The sequence below is a fragment of the Aquila chrysaetos genome, chromosome 19 (assembly GCF_900496995.4).
Source record: "Aquila chrysaetos chrysaetos chromosome 19, bAquChr1.4, whole genome shotgun sequence".
NCBI lineage: Eukaryota > Metazoa > Chordata > Aves > Accipitriformes > Accipitridae > Aquila > Aquila chrysaetos.
This window is the reverse complement of record NC_044022.1, coordinates 27304793-27317697: the sequence shown is the minus strand read 5'-3', so window position 1 is coordinate 27317697 and position 12905 is coordinate 27304793. Positions and strand designations below refer to the sequence as shown.

Below are 12905 nucleotides of genomic sequence, written 5' to 3'. Positions count from 1 at the left end.
TGAAAGAAAAAAATATTACCAGACACAGTTTGGGGGTTTTGTCTAGCTTCTGCTTTATGGCATGAATATATGATGGTTTTTCAGACTCGCAAGCATTTTTCTGACTATTGGTTACATTCTCCCCATGTCTTTGAACACAATTTCTGATTTACAGTGCTTGGTAACTTCCACATCTCCAAAGCCAATGCAAGAACAAAACCCCAAGACATCACTGCACAGATTTGTCTTGTACAGATCCAGCTCAAGATATGCATTCCAGTATATACACACAAAAAAAAATAATTCCTAAAATATTTTTAGAATTATAGGTATATTTGTAAACGTAATTCATAGAACGTGTAAGACATTTATTGCTCCTTTACTTTTTTGCACTGCAGTATTTCTCCATTTCCCTACTACAGAGCTGTATAGGGCACATGAAGGCAGGAGCAATTTCCTTGGATTTCTCAAGAGCAGTTCTCCACCAGTGCTCTGAAATAGCCACTTTTCTCAAGTCATTCTCCAAACCGCAGTGTTGGCCACACACCCAGAGACCAAACTGAGCTTTTCCCTTGCCCATCATGCCCCCACCCCCTTCCCCAGACCAGGGAGCTCCAGCCCTTTTCCATGCCAGATCCAACCACCTCCCCATCTCCGGTAGCACAGACGAAGCCACACCAGGACCTGGGACCACAACCCACCACGCTGGATGCTCTCAGCTGCTGAGCACCAGGCACTGCCAGAACAACAGCTCTCCTCTCGAAATCACAGTGGGAAAGGAACGATGGGGGAAAAAGCCCATGGCCATCTGCTGATGCATCCCGAGCTTGACAAGTGACGCTTGTCCCTGGCTTCCTTGGAACTGGCCCGTGACTGCACTGCGCTGGAATACAAGCCCAGTGGGGAGGAGCAGGAAGGATGCTGACATCCCACCAGCTGTGGAGGGGCTGGGTTGACAGGGTGCTGGACCAACACTCGCACCCCAGGCTGGGCAGGGGAGCGGCTGCGCACCACTCCACCACCACCCCTCCTCTGGAACCCACCCTCAGCACCCACTGGGACCCGCGGCACCCTTGAGCTGCACAGATCCCAAGCACTCTATCACAACCAGGAATTATTTCAGAAATACAGCCTGCAAGTCTAGAAACCTTTTTTTACTCCCAGCTGAAAAGCCTCCAGCGGAGCAGTCCTGTGCTGGCATCAAGTGGGAGGTCACCGGCTTCCCTGCGGCTCACAGAAGCACGTCGCTGAGCCAGGCAGCGCTCCACACCCGCACACAACCTTGCTGTGCCCAGTACTGTTTAAAGTACATTAAATATTTTAGTGATAAATATTCCTTCTAAGATACATATCTCTCAAATGCCTGATCGTACGCCGTGAACAACAGTGCTTTCAGAGGTTAAGGAAACTTGCTTTGCAATGCCAGGAGGCATCAGTGCCCGGTGGGGTCAGAGGCAGCTGCAGGTCACTCCACACCTTCATGAGCAAAGCCAGGAATCTGAGCTGGGTTCTGCAAGCTGGAAAACCACCACCAGCTGCAGCAGAATCCAGGAGTTAACCCTCGACATGTACCTCATTTTGTAGCACCTTCCGTTCATGTAAGGTGATGTTTTGGGGAACAATACACAGAAACCTACTGTGCCTACCATTAAAATGCAGTGCCTAGGCGCAGTGGGGTGCAGCTGGAGGGCTGTGCAGAAGGACCGCGGTCCCTGCACCAGAGGGAATCGAGGGGGCTGGCTAACCCTGCAGCACCTGCTCCTGTTCTCCAGGACCCAGGATCAACACTCCTGCTCTGGAAAGAGACAGGAGGATCATTACATGGCCAAAACCAGCCTTACAGATATTCTGGAAGACAGAAACTCAGTGAGGGGTGGCAAGAAATCAACGTCAATCTGAAAACCTGTAACAGACATGAGTCAGCCACTCCAGTCAGCCACAGCCCACGGTACGCTGCTTTGAATGCTGGCTGCTGTGCACGGTGATGCAAAACTAATAATTATTATTTTTTAAGTGAAAGAAAAATTGCTAAAAGTCAGGAAACCACATAATGGATGAGTGAGTCATTCTTGCCTGAAAGATTTGAGACGCCAAAGAAAGCTAAGAAGAAATCAAAGAAAAAACCCACAGTCTTTCTACCATTCCATCTCATCGTCTTTGACCCAAGCAAGCCGTTACTGCAGCAGTGCTTGCCCAAAGCCAAGGATTTCCAGTCCTCAGCTCTTGGCACTCTGGTACGTGATACACACTGCAAAAAGAAAAGTTCAAGATACATAATTTCACGTTGCAAACCAAAGCAAAAATTGTGGTAGCTTTCAGAAGGTGGCAGAGAAATATATAACTCCCCTCTTGCTCTCAGAAAGTATTTATTGATAAATGCCGAACACCTAATACAAACATATTTCTAATTTTATTATTCAGGCAAGACCAGAACAGAACAGTATTTAACTCAAGGCTAGTGAAAGTTACCCTCAAAGCAATGCATTATACAATAAAGATGTCAATTAAAATTACAGAAATCACAAAATCATGATCATGGAATAACATCGGTCAGAGGGGACCTCTGGAGCTCATCCAGGTTCAACTGCCTGAAGCAGCTCTAAATCAGATCAGGTTGCTCAGGATGGAGACCCCACAACCTCTCTGGGCCCCCTCCGGTATTTGACTACTCTTACAGTAATCTTTTTCCCCTACATCTGGTGGGGGTTCCCTGTGTTGCAGCCTGTGTGTGCTGCTCTCCTACCAGCACCGAGCACCTCTGGGAATGGTCTGGCTCCATCTCTGGGCACTGCGATGGGGTGGCTGCAGACAGCAGTGAGGGCTCCCTGTGCCCTCCTCTGCCCCAGGCTGAACCACCCCGGCCCCCCAGCCTCCGCGGTGGCTCTGCTAGACTCACACCAGCACGTCCACACCTCTTCTGTACTGGGGAGCCCCAAAGTGGACACAGTACTCCAGGTGCAGCAACACAACTGCCTGATAAAGGGGAGGACCTCCTCCTTGGACCTGATGGACACCTTCCTGCCTCCCTCAACCAAGCGCACTCTGTTCAGGGGCAACTTCTTCACCAGGATCCCCAGATCCTCTTCTGCAAAGCTGCCTCCCAGAGAGTCAGCCCCCAGCCCATACCGTTGAGCAGGGTTGTTCTACCCCAGATGCAAGACTTTACATTTGCTTTTGTTAAACTTCAGGTTTAACAAAAGTTCTTGCCAGCCCACTTCTCCTGCCTGTCCAGGTCCCTCCAAGGGACACCTCTGCCCTCCAACACTCCCTGTGATTTGAAGTGACCCTCACAGACTACAGCATTTGCATTCGGCCGTTTCCTGGATTGAACCGTGCTGCTGCCCAAAGGCACAGAGTAATCCCAGAGGCATGGGGGGGGATGGGGGGACAGCACCGTCCACCCGTGAGCCTCAGAAACAAAGCTGAGAACTACTCTGGCTCCATCCACCCTGATCGCAGCTTTCTTCTGGAGGCCAACCCTAGGATCAAAGGAGATCCAACACTTCAAAGAACCTAAGAAATTAAGGTGAGTTTAAGTCTAAAGTATTCTGCAGGCTATGAAGGAACATGTCAACGCTGTGGTTGTGTCTCCCAAAGCAGAGAATATGCTTTGGAGACCAGCTTGAAGCTGAGCCATTGGGCTTCTGCGCAGCATGGAGGCGGGACTCTGTTTTATGCTCAGCTGAAATGAACTTCCATCACCAGCAACCACCTAAACACAAGTCAGCACCACTCCAGCTACCTCCAAAAAGTCAAATAAAAGCACGACAGAAGAACTTGCAGAATTACAGTGACCAAACAGGCCCTAGGCAAGGAAGCAGCGTGGGTACCTGGAGAGGGTCTCCTGCAGGTGTTACCCAGCCCTCGCTGCCACCACGGCCACGACGCAGACCAGCCCGTGCAACCACCCCACAGACAGACTCAGACAGCAGGAGGGGGTCAGCAGCTGGCTCCGCTCCCTGGCACGACCCCCGCCAGGTTCGCAGCTTCCCAAGGAGCCCCACAACTCACCGGCACCTTTGGAGGCGCAGGAGGGAGCTGGCACGGGGCTGGCTGGCCGCAGCGGCTGTGACACTGCTCCCAAGGGCTGCGGAAGGCACCCTTGCTTATGCATTTTTTTTTAAAATACCAACTACAAACCAAGCGCTAAGTGATTCAGGTCCCGTGGGACATTCGGTAAAGAGCATCTGAGGGACACTGCGAGGCAGGGGCTGGGACAGGCGGTAGCTCACATCACGGAGGACCACGCACTCTCCTGCAGCCAGCCTGCTCCAAACACAGATTTCTTCCAAAGTAAACGTTTTCCACTATCACTCACGCTCCTAACTCAATTTTCTTCTCCTCCAAACAGACTATTTCAGAGCTGATCGTTGTCTCCTGAACTATGTCACCCCCATGGTGACGCAGCCTGACTGATTACATAGGCTGACTCTGAAGTACAAAAATATACACATAAGTAAATCAGGTCGAAAATGCATCTTACCCCATGATTTTTGGCTTTAGCTAGAATAGTGGTGTTTTGGCTTTCTTGTTTGGTTGATGGTTGTTTGGGTTTTTTGTTTTGTTTTGGTTTTTTTAAATGTGATCCTTATTACTAATATTAAGACTACTTCAAAAAGTTATCTGTAAAATTTGGAGGCTTTTTATTCATTGTAATTGGGTTCACAGGAGAAAGTGTTTGCTTCCTTGTAGACGTACATCAGTCTAACCACGAAAAGCAGCTGCAAGCAGCAGCAAGCTTAGGCATAAAAAGCAGCTTTTGCATTGCAGCTACTTGTATTTCTAATACTTGGATAATTTTACTATTTGAATACTGAAGGGTGTCTAACTCCCTTGTATCTTCATGCATACAACTCCTACTGCTCTTGTCCTTTATACACAACTAAAAGGCATCAAGAGACATTGAGACAAGATGGGGCATAATTATTTGGTGCAGGGCAACCTGCTGCAGGTGACCCTCCGTGAGCAGGGTTTGGAGAGCATGGCCTCCAGAGGTGCTGCCAAACTGCAACACTGATTTGAAAACAGCTTCTTGCTCCTGTGCTCCCTTTAGCTTCCCAGATGATCCAGACAAGCATTTCTAATGGTCACCCTGACACTGCAACTAATGAAACATACCAGTAAGCAAGGGTAGGATATGGGCATAACCAGATGAGCAGTAATTACACCATGCAAAAATCTGCTCTATTTATAGCAATTACATATGCCATGTGAACCACAGCAACTTCAGCAGAGGGGGCCTCTGGAGTTTATCTGCTTCAACCTCCCCAGCAAAGCAGGGCCAACTTAGATGAGCTTGCTCATGGCCCCATCCAGTTGAGTTCTGCTAACTCCAAGGCCGGAGGTTCCACCACCTCTTTCAGTCCCAGTTTCAATGCCTGACTACCTTTGTTATGAAAATGCATCCCTAATATCTAATCAGAAATTCCCCTGCTGTGATTTGTGTTCATTGCCTCTCACCCTATCCTTGCAAACCTGAGAAGAGTCTCACTCCATCTTCTCTCTGTCCTTCCATTGCATAAATTAGGGACCTGCTTTTATGATTTAAAGTATTTAATCCTAACCTGTCAAAATTAAAATCACTTCTAACAGGAAAAAGATCATCCTTTTTAGCAAGAACTTTCTATAAAGGACTTGCACTTCAAGGCTGAACTGGTTTCTTGCTTATTAGTATTTCATTCAGCTTGTGCAGTTAGTGGGACCGGGCATCTCCCACTCTAGCAGAGAGGAGTTGTAAGTCACGTTCATAATGCTGGAAGGAAGTAGTTAAATCACCCACTCCATAGAAACTATCTTTCTATTCTTCCTCTCTTATCTCTCGCTTATTTTTTTAACAGGATGTGAAAAGAGATAAGAGAAGCAGCATCTTAGGTTTATGCACCTGCAAGTGGATGCCCATTTTCCCAGCTACCCTGAGCAGCCTGTAAAGCAGAGTTTTCCTGCACAGCTGGATGCACATAAGCCATAAAGACAACAACTTCAGGAAGAGAAAATAGCCATGAATTTCTCCTAAAAGCCAAGTGTGCCTGCCCATGCAGGTACCACAAACTAAAGGTGCTGAGGAAGATGTAAAGCAACTTTAAGTAAAATGCATTTGCTTCAGAGATGAACTAACCCCTTGCTGGATTCAACCTTACCACACACAGCCCACAGCGGGTGCACACATACCGTACCGCTGACAGATTGCTTCCAGTCCAAAGTACTGCTGCCTTACATTTCCTGCTGCAGAGAAAGGAAAGGGTAGGAAAAGGTGAGCCCACCTACTGTATTGGAGGACGAAACCCTTTAATCTAGGTTCTCCTTGGTTAGGCTACCAAGCAGATCTGCAGGCAGCAGCTCTAATGCTCCAACCAAGCCTTTCTTTCAAAGCTTGATTTCTGCCAAGATTTGACAACTCAATGGTGAAGCACTTCAGACCCAAACAGCTCCTCTGGCCAGAGACGGTTCACACTAATATATTCCCATTACATTTTATTGAATTTTCTATTCATTACTTTGGGGAGTTTCCTTAGGAATTTAAAGAGATTTCCAATAAGAGTAGTGTGGGAGTGGAGGGTTTCTGAAATTACCTTCATACATTTACAAGATGGTTAGCACAGAATTGACCCAAAGGCCAGGCTTACATCCCAAGTGTCTCGATCAGCTACATCTCACCAATACTCAATACCTGGACCAAAGCAAAGTTTCTAGAACCATTGCTTTATAGGGGCTTTTTCAGTGGTGTCTTTTTCTTCTGCTCTTCCTTCCAGAACCCCCCTGCCCCTGAGCCAAAATCCCATCTATCTTGTCTTCACAGACTCAGAGGACAGCTGAAGGAGCAAATTGCCCCAGGAGGAAAAGCTTCACGAGCGGACAAGCCAGAAGGACCTTTTGCACGCACTGCCTGTCCTCCTCCTCTCGCAACAGCCCAGGAATCGAGGACTCCCTATAGTCCCTTCACAGACAAGCTTCTGCATAATTAATTCAAGCAAAGCGGCACCATTCCCATGCTGCCATATAAGGACAGCTTCTCCCAATTTTAACCTTATTTATCCCTTGTGTGTCTCACCGAGAACTGATGATTTAAATTTTCACAGAAACTCTAGAGAGCAGAAAACACGGTGACAACAGCCTTTGCTCACAGTGCCCTTTCAGAGATAGCATACACTCCCCTCTGTGTGCCTTTTCTATAGCGGGAAGGAATCAGCTGCTGCTTGCAAATAAACCACCATGTGGGATAACTGCACTGTTGCATCCAGCAAGCTCATTGGAAACACATTCCTGTAGTTTAAACATTTTCTCATTTACAAGACTTTTTTTTTTTTTTTTTCTCCTGAAAGCAGCGAAGTCTTTCCCTCCCATTTAAGAACACAACTCTTCAACAGAGCAAGGCCATGCTATCTCGACATGCTGCCCACCATCACAGTGCTCACAGGCAGACCTAGCAGGAAAATGCCATTCTGCAAAAACACACATTAATTATTAGACCTCAAGAATAGTATGCAACTGTTAGCTTGACTTCTTCAGGAAAAAAAAACCCTTCCTGGTCATCCTGTTATCCTCCTACTTCCCCAAACTCAACCAAAGAAACGTCTCGTACATAATTCTCTCACACTTTCCGTGGGGATCAGGACACCAGTGAAGGGGGGACCTGAGGCCGGCAGGCACCCACAGGCTACCCATGGTCCCAGCAGATGGTAGAGGAGAAAGCTGACAGCATGGGGTAGGAAGGGGAAGAGGGTGGGGAGAGGAAAGCAGGAGGAAGAGGAGGAAGCAGCTCATGAACAAAGAACACAAATCTGCAGAAAACCCAAGTTTCATTACTCTTGGTGCTCACAGACCCATTCAATTTTACACACGCGATGGTGACAGTCAGGAACCCCGGTACAAGAACAAGATCCTGGAGGCATCAGGCACTACCTAGGAAGTGCTCTTAGCAATGCAATTCTACCAGATTTCACAGTTAACGTGTTAAAACAGCAACAAAAAGAGCAAGGGATAAAGGTAAATGGAGAAGAAAGCTACACCACTCTGCATGAAAAGCTGCAGGAGAGCATTCACAAAGCTCCCCTCCCATGAGAGGAGGATCCCAACCTCCCCATGGCAGCCCTGCAGGGTAGGGGAAAGGCTCTTCCCGGACAACCCAGCGCATTTGTTTCCACTGATTGTAACTATAAAGGATCCACCTAACCCCTGCGTACTTCACTTCCCCTGTGACTAGTTACTGCCAGGTGACAATGCTCAGTATGTGGCACAGCAGAACATAAAAAGCAGCAATTAGGAGGAGCAACAGTGGCAAAAATTAAAATAAATCTCTTTATTAGTAGGTAAAGATTATTTGCATCAGGGAAACAACTCCCCCCCCCCCCCCCCCCCCCCCCCCCGTCAGCCAAACGTGTTACTCAAGCAAAGAGCGAGCACTTCGGGTTACGTCAGCTCCGAGGCCAGCTTCCCCATAAACTCAAACGGCACTCGCCCAGAGGAAGCAACGCAGGGAGGGAGGAAGCCGACTGCCAGCCTGGCCTCCTACCGACAGCGATCCACCGCTGGAAAACACTGCACTGGTGACTGGCAGGAAAAACAGACAGCTTGGGAGGAGGCAGAGCCATGCTTCCCTGTCCCTGGGTGTACCCTCCCTCCTTAAAAACCCAGTCATGGATTATGAAAATACACACAGCGATGACGACAAGCAAGTAGCCCTGACACAGCCTGCTGCAAGTAGATCCAGGAGAAAAGCATTTCTCAGATGTGACCTGCAAACAGCAACAATCCTAAGCATGCTGTTACAAGGCAGGCATTCCTAAATTATAATTCTTCTGCCCCAAAGTAAGAGCTGCCATCTTTGAATAAAAAGGCAAAATAAAAAATTAAACCCCCATGTTGAGCAGTACTGCTGCATAGGTGCAGGAAAGCATGTGTTGGCACAATGCTGCTGAGCATGGCCACTACACTGTCAGTAAATCTGGCCTGCCCAGCTGGAAGCTGAGCTGATGCCACCTCACTAATAAAGGTTGTTACTGAAAGAAAAAAAAAAAAAAAAAAAAAGCCATCCCAGTTCAAGGGAAAAAAAAAAAAGTCTTGAAATGACTCATTGAGGAACATGGGTTAAATTGGATATTTTATGCCCTGTTTTGCTATGTTGGAAAATGGAAATGCTGCTTTGAAGGACAGAGTGGGGAGGTTCACACCTGCAAAGCACTTTGACAAATAATACATTTAATAAAGTGACTTTTTTCTGTAGGTGACCAGTGAAAGAGGAACTTCATAGAATAGGATGCTGACTAAGAAGAGCGCCGAAACTATGAGGCTCCTCATTCCAGAGGGGTCCCAGCAGTGCTGACTGCACTCTGCCTGGGGCAGCAGAAGGCGACACACAACCCACGAGATGCCTGCACTGCTGCCGCTGCCACCACCTCTAAGTTATAAAACCAGAGGACTGCGAGGCTGGCTGGCTTCCCCGATCGAGCATCCACACCAAGCACACAGACCTCAGCTGACTGTTCCAGGCAAACCTCGTCAGCGTTACACCAGCAGCCGGCTCACAGACCACCACCACCACCACCACGACGAGACCTGCCCTGGCCCCGGGGCCATGCAACACCGACTGCTTCTGCAGAGCACCAAACTGCCAGGGGTATGGAAGCAGGCGCTGCCAAAACCAGGAGGGAAGGAGGAAATGCTTTTCAGCAACGGCAAGCTGTTATTCAGTCAGCTCAGCATCTTTTGAAACCTCGCCCTTAGCTTGAAAAAATGCTACTGAAACTCCAAGGGGCAAGCTCCCAAGCCTGGCTTGCCTGCAGATCAGAGGACAGCATGGCCATTAGCACTTTCCAGAACAGCAGCATGATCACAAACCACTTCTGCTCCTTCCCCCAAGACGGTCTTTCAAAAATCTTCAAGGCTATCCGCAGTAATAAAATGGCTTTAAAAGGCAAGCTGACAACTCATTGGACAATGTGGTCCTCATCTACACACAGGGAAGAGTTTCAGCATGATGCAATCCATGTTAATGTTCAGCATTTTAAAGCAACATTGTTGTGTAAGTAAAAAACACAAGGAAGAGACCAGAAAATGCCGAATTCTTCCTTAGCACAGCTCTGTTAACACAGCTGTTGTTCCACTGACTTTGTTAAATTACATTGTTTAATCCTCCCTGAGACTACCCAAACCCTACCCTGCACGTATGTTTTCACTGCAACCTGGCAGTGTAGAAGCTGCTGAAAATATGACCCATCCTTGTACATTTGACCAGATATTAGGGTTCACCCACAGTACGGCAGCTCACCTTTTTCCCCATCATTTTTAAGCCATGATTTAGCTGCTGTCTGCACTGTTGCTTCCCACTAAGCAGACTGGAAAGGCAACGTCACAGGTTTTACAACATGCTGTTGTCCAAAGTGCAGCGATGCTCCTGCAGAGATGTGCGGATAGGATGCAGTTTTAAGTTAAATTAAAGCAGAAGAGAGAGGCTATTTTCAGTCAGCTGGGGCGTCAGACTGCAACAGCCCAACAGCCACAGGGCAGCACATTAACGCAGCGCTCGGGGGCTTTTAATCCAGACCAAGGCTCCATTTGGCTTACACTGCGCAGCACAGCCCAAAAGCCATTACTGCTGCATTTGACCACAGAGCACCGGCAGTAATTTGGAGAAGATGCATGAATTAAGGAAATGCCAGAGGAAGCAAGAGATGCCTTAGTCAAAGACTGTAGCCAGGGCATTTCATGAAGTTGGCTTGAACCCCCCCAGGACAGAGAGCGTCCCACCACCACCTCAGACTCAGACCATCTCCAGCCTTCAGGGGTTAGGCAACTCAAATCCCACAACCCCACGCAGCAATCATTATTTATCTTTACCTTTTGTTTTCTCCACAAGTCTTACAGCTCACAGGTAACACAGACCATCAGAGTAAACGCTGTGTATTGTGGAGAAATCCTCTTTTCACCTTCCCAAAAGGCTGAGCATTACTAATACGTTTTATCCCTGTTACAGCTTTGCAATACATGCATGTATACATTTTACTGCACCTTGGCAAAGTGAACACTTAACACACACGTGTGGTACGATAGGTGTTAGATGTGCTATTTAAACCTGCACAATGGTTAATTTACTTACTAGCTCCTGAACTCCCAGCTAGCTTTCAGAACAGAAACTATGTGATCAATCTCTCTTCGTTACTTCTAAGTGCCAAGGATGGAAAGCGCCATTCAAAGCCACCCCAGGCACAAAGCCAGAAGACCGGAGTTGGGTTTGACCCCATTCGTCATTATTTCAGCTGAACAAACAGTATCTTTTCCATAACTATTTATTAGGTAAGAAACGCGCCCCACAGAGTTTCAATGAGAAGGATACATCACGTACGATTTGGGAAGGGAACAGGAGAGTCTGATGTGAGAAATGCCCGAGCTTTGGTCCCTGAAGCAAGCAGCCCGGGCGTGCTTCCACGGCACAGCAGGTGCTTGGGCGTGCAGAGCAGCACAAGGAGGGCAAAAAAATAAATTAAGTGGAGTTGTTCTTCGGCACTCCATAAATCCTCCACGCAGAAGGGTTTACAATTCAGGTACAAAGGTACAAGACCCTTGCATCGCTAAGCACTAACCAGCCTCTGGTTAAGGAATGATTCCCAGCAGAACTTTATATTTAGTTTGGGATTACAGAAATTATTTTCCCTCCCCCTCACATACCTTCCCACATGTGTGGGTGCCTGCAGCGCAGCTTACAGCGGGCAGGCCACTGAATCAGAAATTAGAAATGGAAGAGACATACGCGGTCATCAAGGCCGGCTCGCTGCCACGGCAAGATGCTCTTGGCAGGGTGACCCTGCTCCTCACCAGTGCCCATGCTCTGCGTCTTCCCGGCCATGCCAGCAGCAGCCGCAATATGTACCGGGGGCTGGCTACGCTTTAATGGGAATATCATTTATTAGAACAGTCTCCTTAGAATAACAATATTCTTATCAAGGAGATTGCTTTGAACTTTAAAGCCCCTAAGGCAAAGCACTTCAAGTGTTGAAAAGACAGACATCAGAACATAAATTTCAAGTTGAATCAAACAGCAGCTTATAACAGTTTATGACCAACATGAGTAATCACCTTCAGTGTCCATTAACTGCATTCAGAAACAGAACACTTAATTTATGTTTAAGTTAATTATAGACTACTACAGCTTCCACTGATAGAAGAGGCTATTTAAGCTATGTACTTCTAAATTAGAAAAAACAGTCGTGACTTACTTTAAAAAATTATTATTCCAAAACACATACAGGAGGGACCATGACTTTCTGCATGACATAAACCACCAAACTCAAGAAAGACAGTAGCTTTCAGTATCCAAATTAAAAATAAAAACATTGTGATTACTGCACAAACATGAAGAGACTAAAAGAACAATATTATTGTCAAAGACAGCTTAAAAATAGTAACATCCTAACAGAAACATGCATCTGGTCTCTTCTTGAAAGAGACACAAAGAAGGTAATTACAATGACATGGCCAACAGTGCGAGTGACTGCTCTGCTGTCATCCATAAAGAATGAAGATTTTATGGATATGGGGCTGGACTATTCAGTGGAAAACGTACCCACTCTGTTTAGAGAGTTATGGGAGAGCTGCAGCAAAACTGGCTTCTGGTCCTATTAAAACAAAGATTTCAGCCTCATCAGTGTCTGTGCTCCAGGCAGCATTTAAAAAGAAAAGAAGTGCATGAAATCTTAACCCCAACTTTGATTAACGCCAGGCTGCGGGGCCCCTGCTACAGCAGCTGGCTTTGCTCAGCACAGCCACAGTTCCGAAAAACCTCTGAGCATACTTCTTTAGTTTCGCCACAGCTCAAGTGGTCGGCAAACCCCACACACACGCTGATGGTGGGTGCCCACCGAGGGGAGGCTCATGGCCCTTGTTTGCGTTCCGAAGTTTGCCGCAAGACATTAATAACAGAGGCGGGCACCTGA

The 12905-nt window shown here is 47.3% G+C and overlaps 1 protein-coding gene across 14 annotated transcripts in view; it reads right to left on the bottom strand.

The window, feature by feature from the left end:
• STIM1 (stromal interaction molecule 1) overlaps nucleotides 1-12905 on the bottom strand; it is a 104229-nt gene that overhangs the window by 74823 nt on the left and 16501 nt on the right. The gene's annotated exons all lie outside the window — the stretch shown is intronic.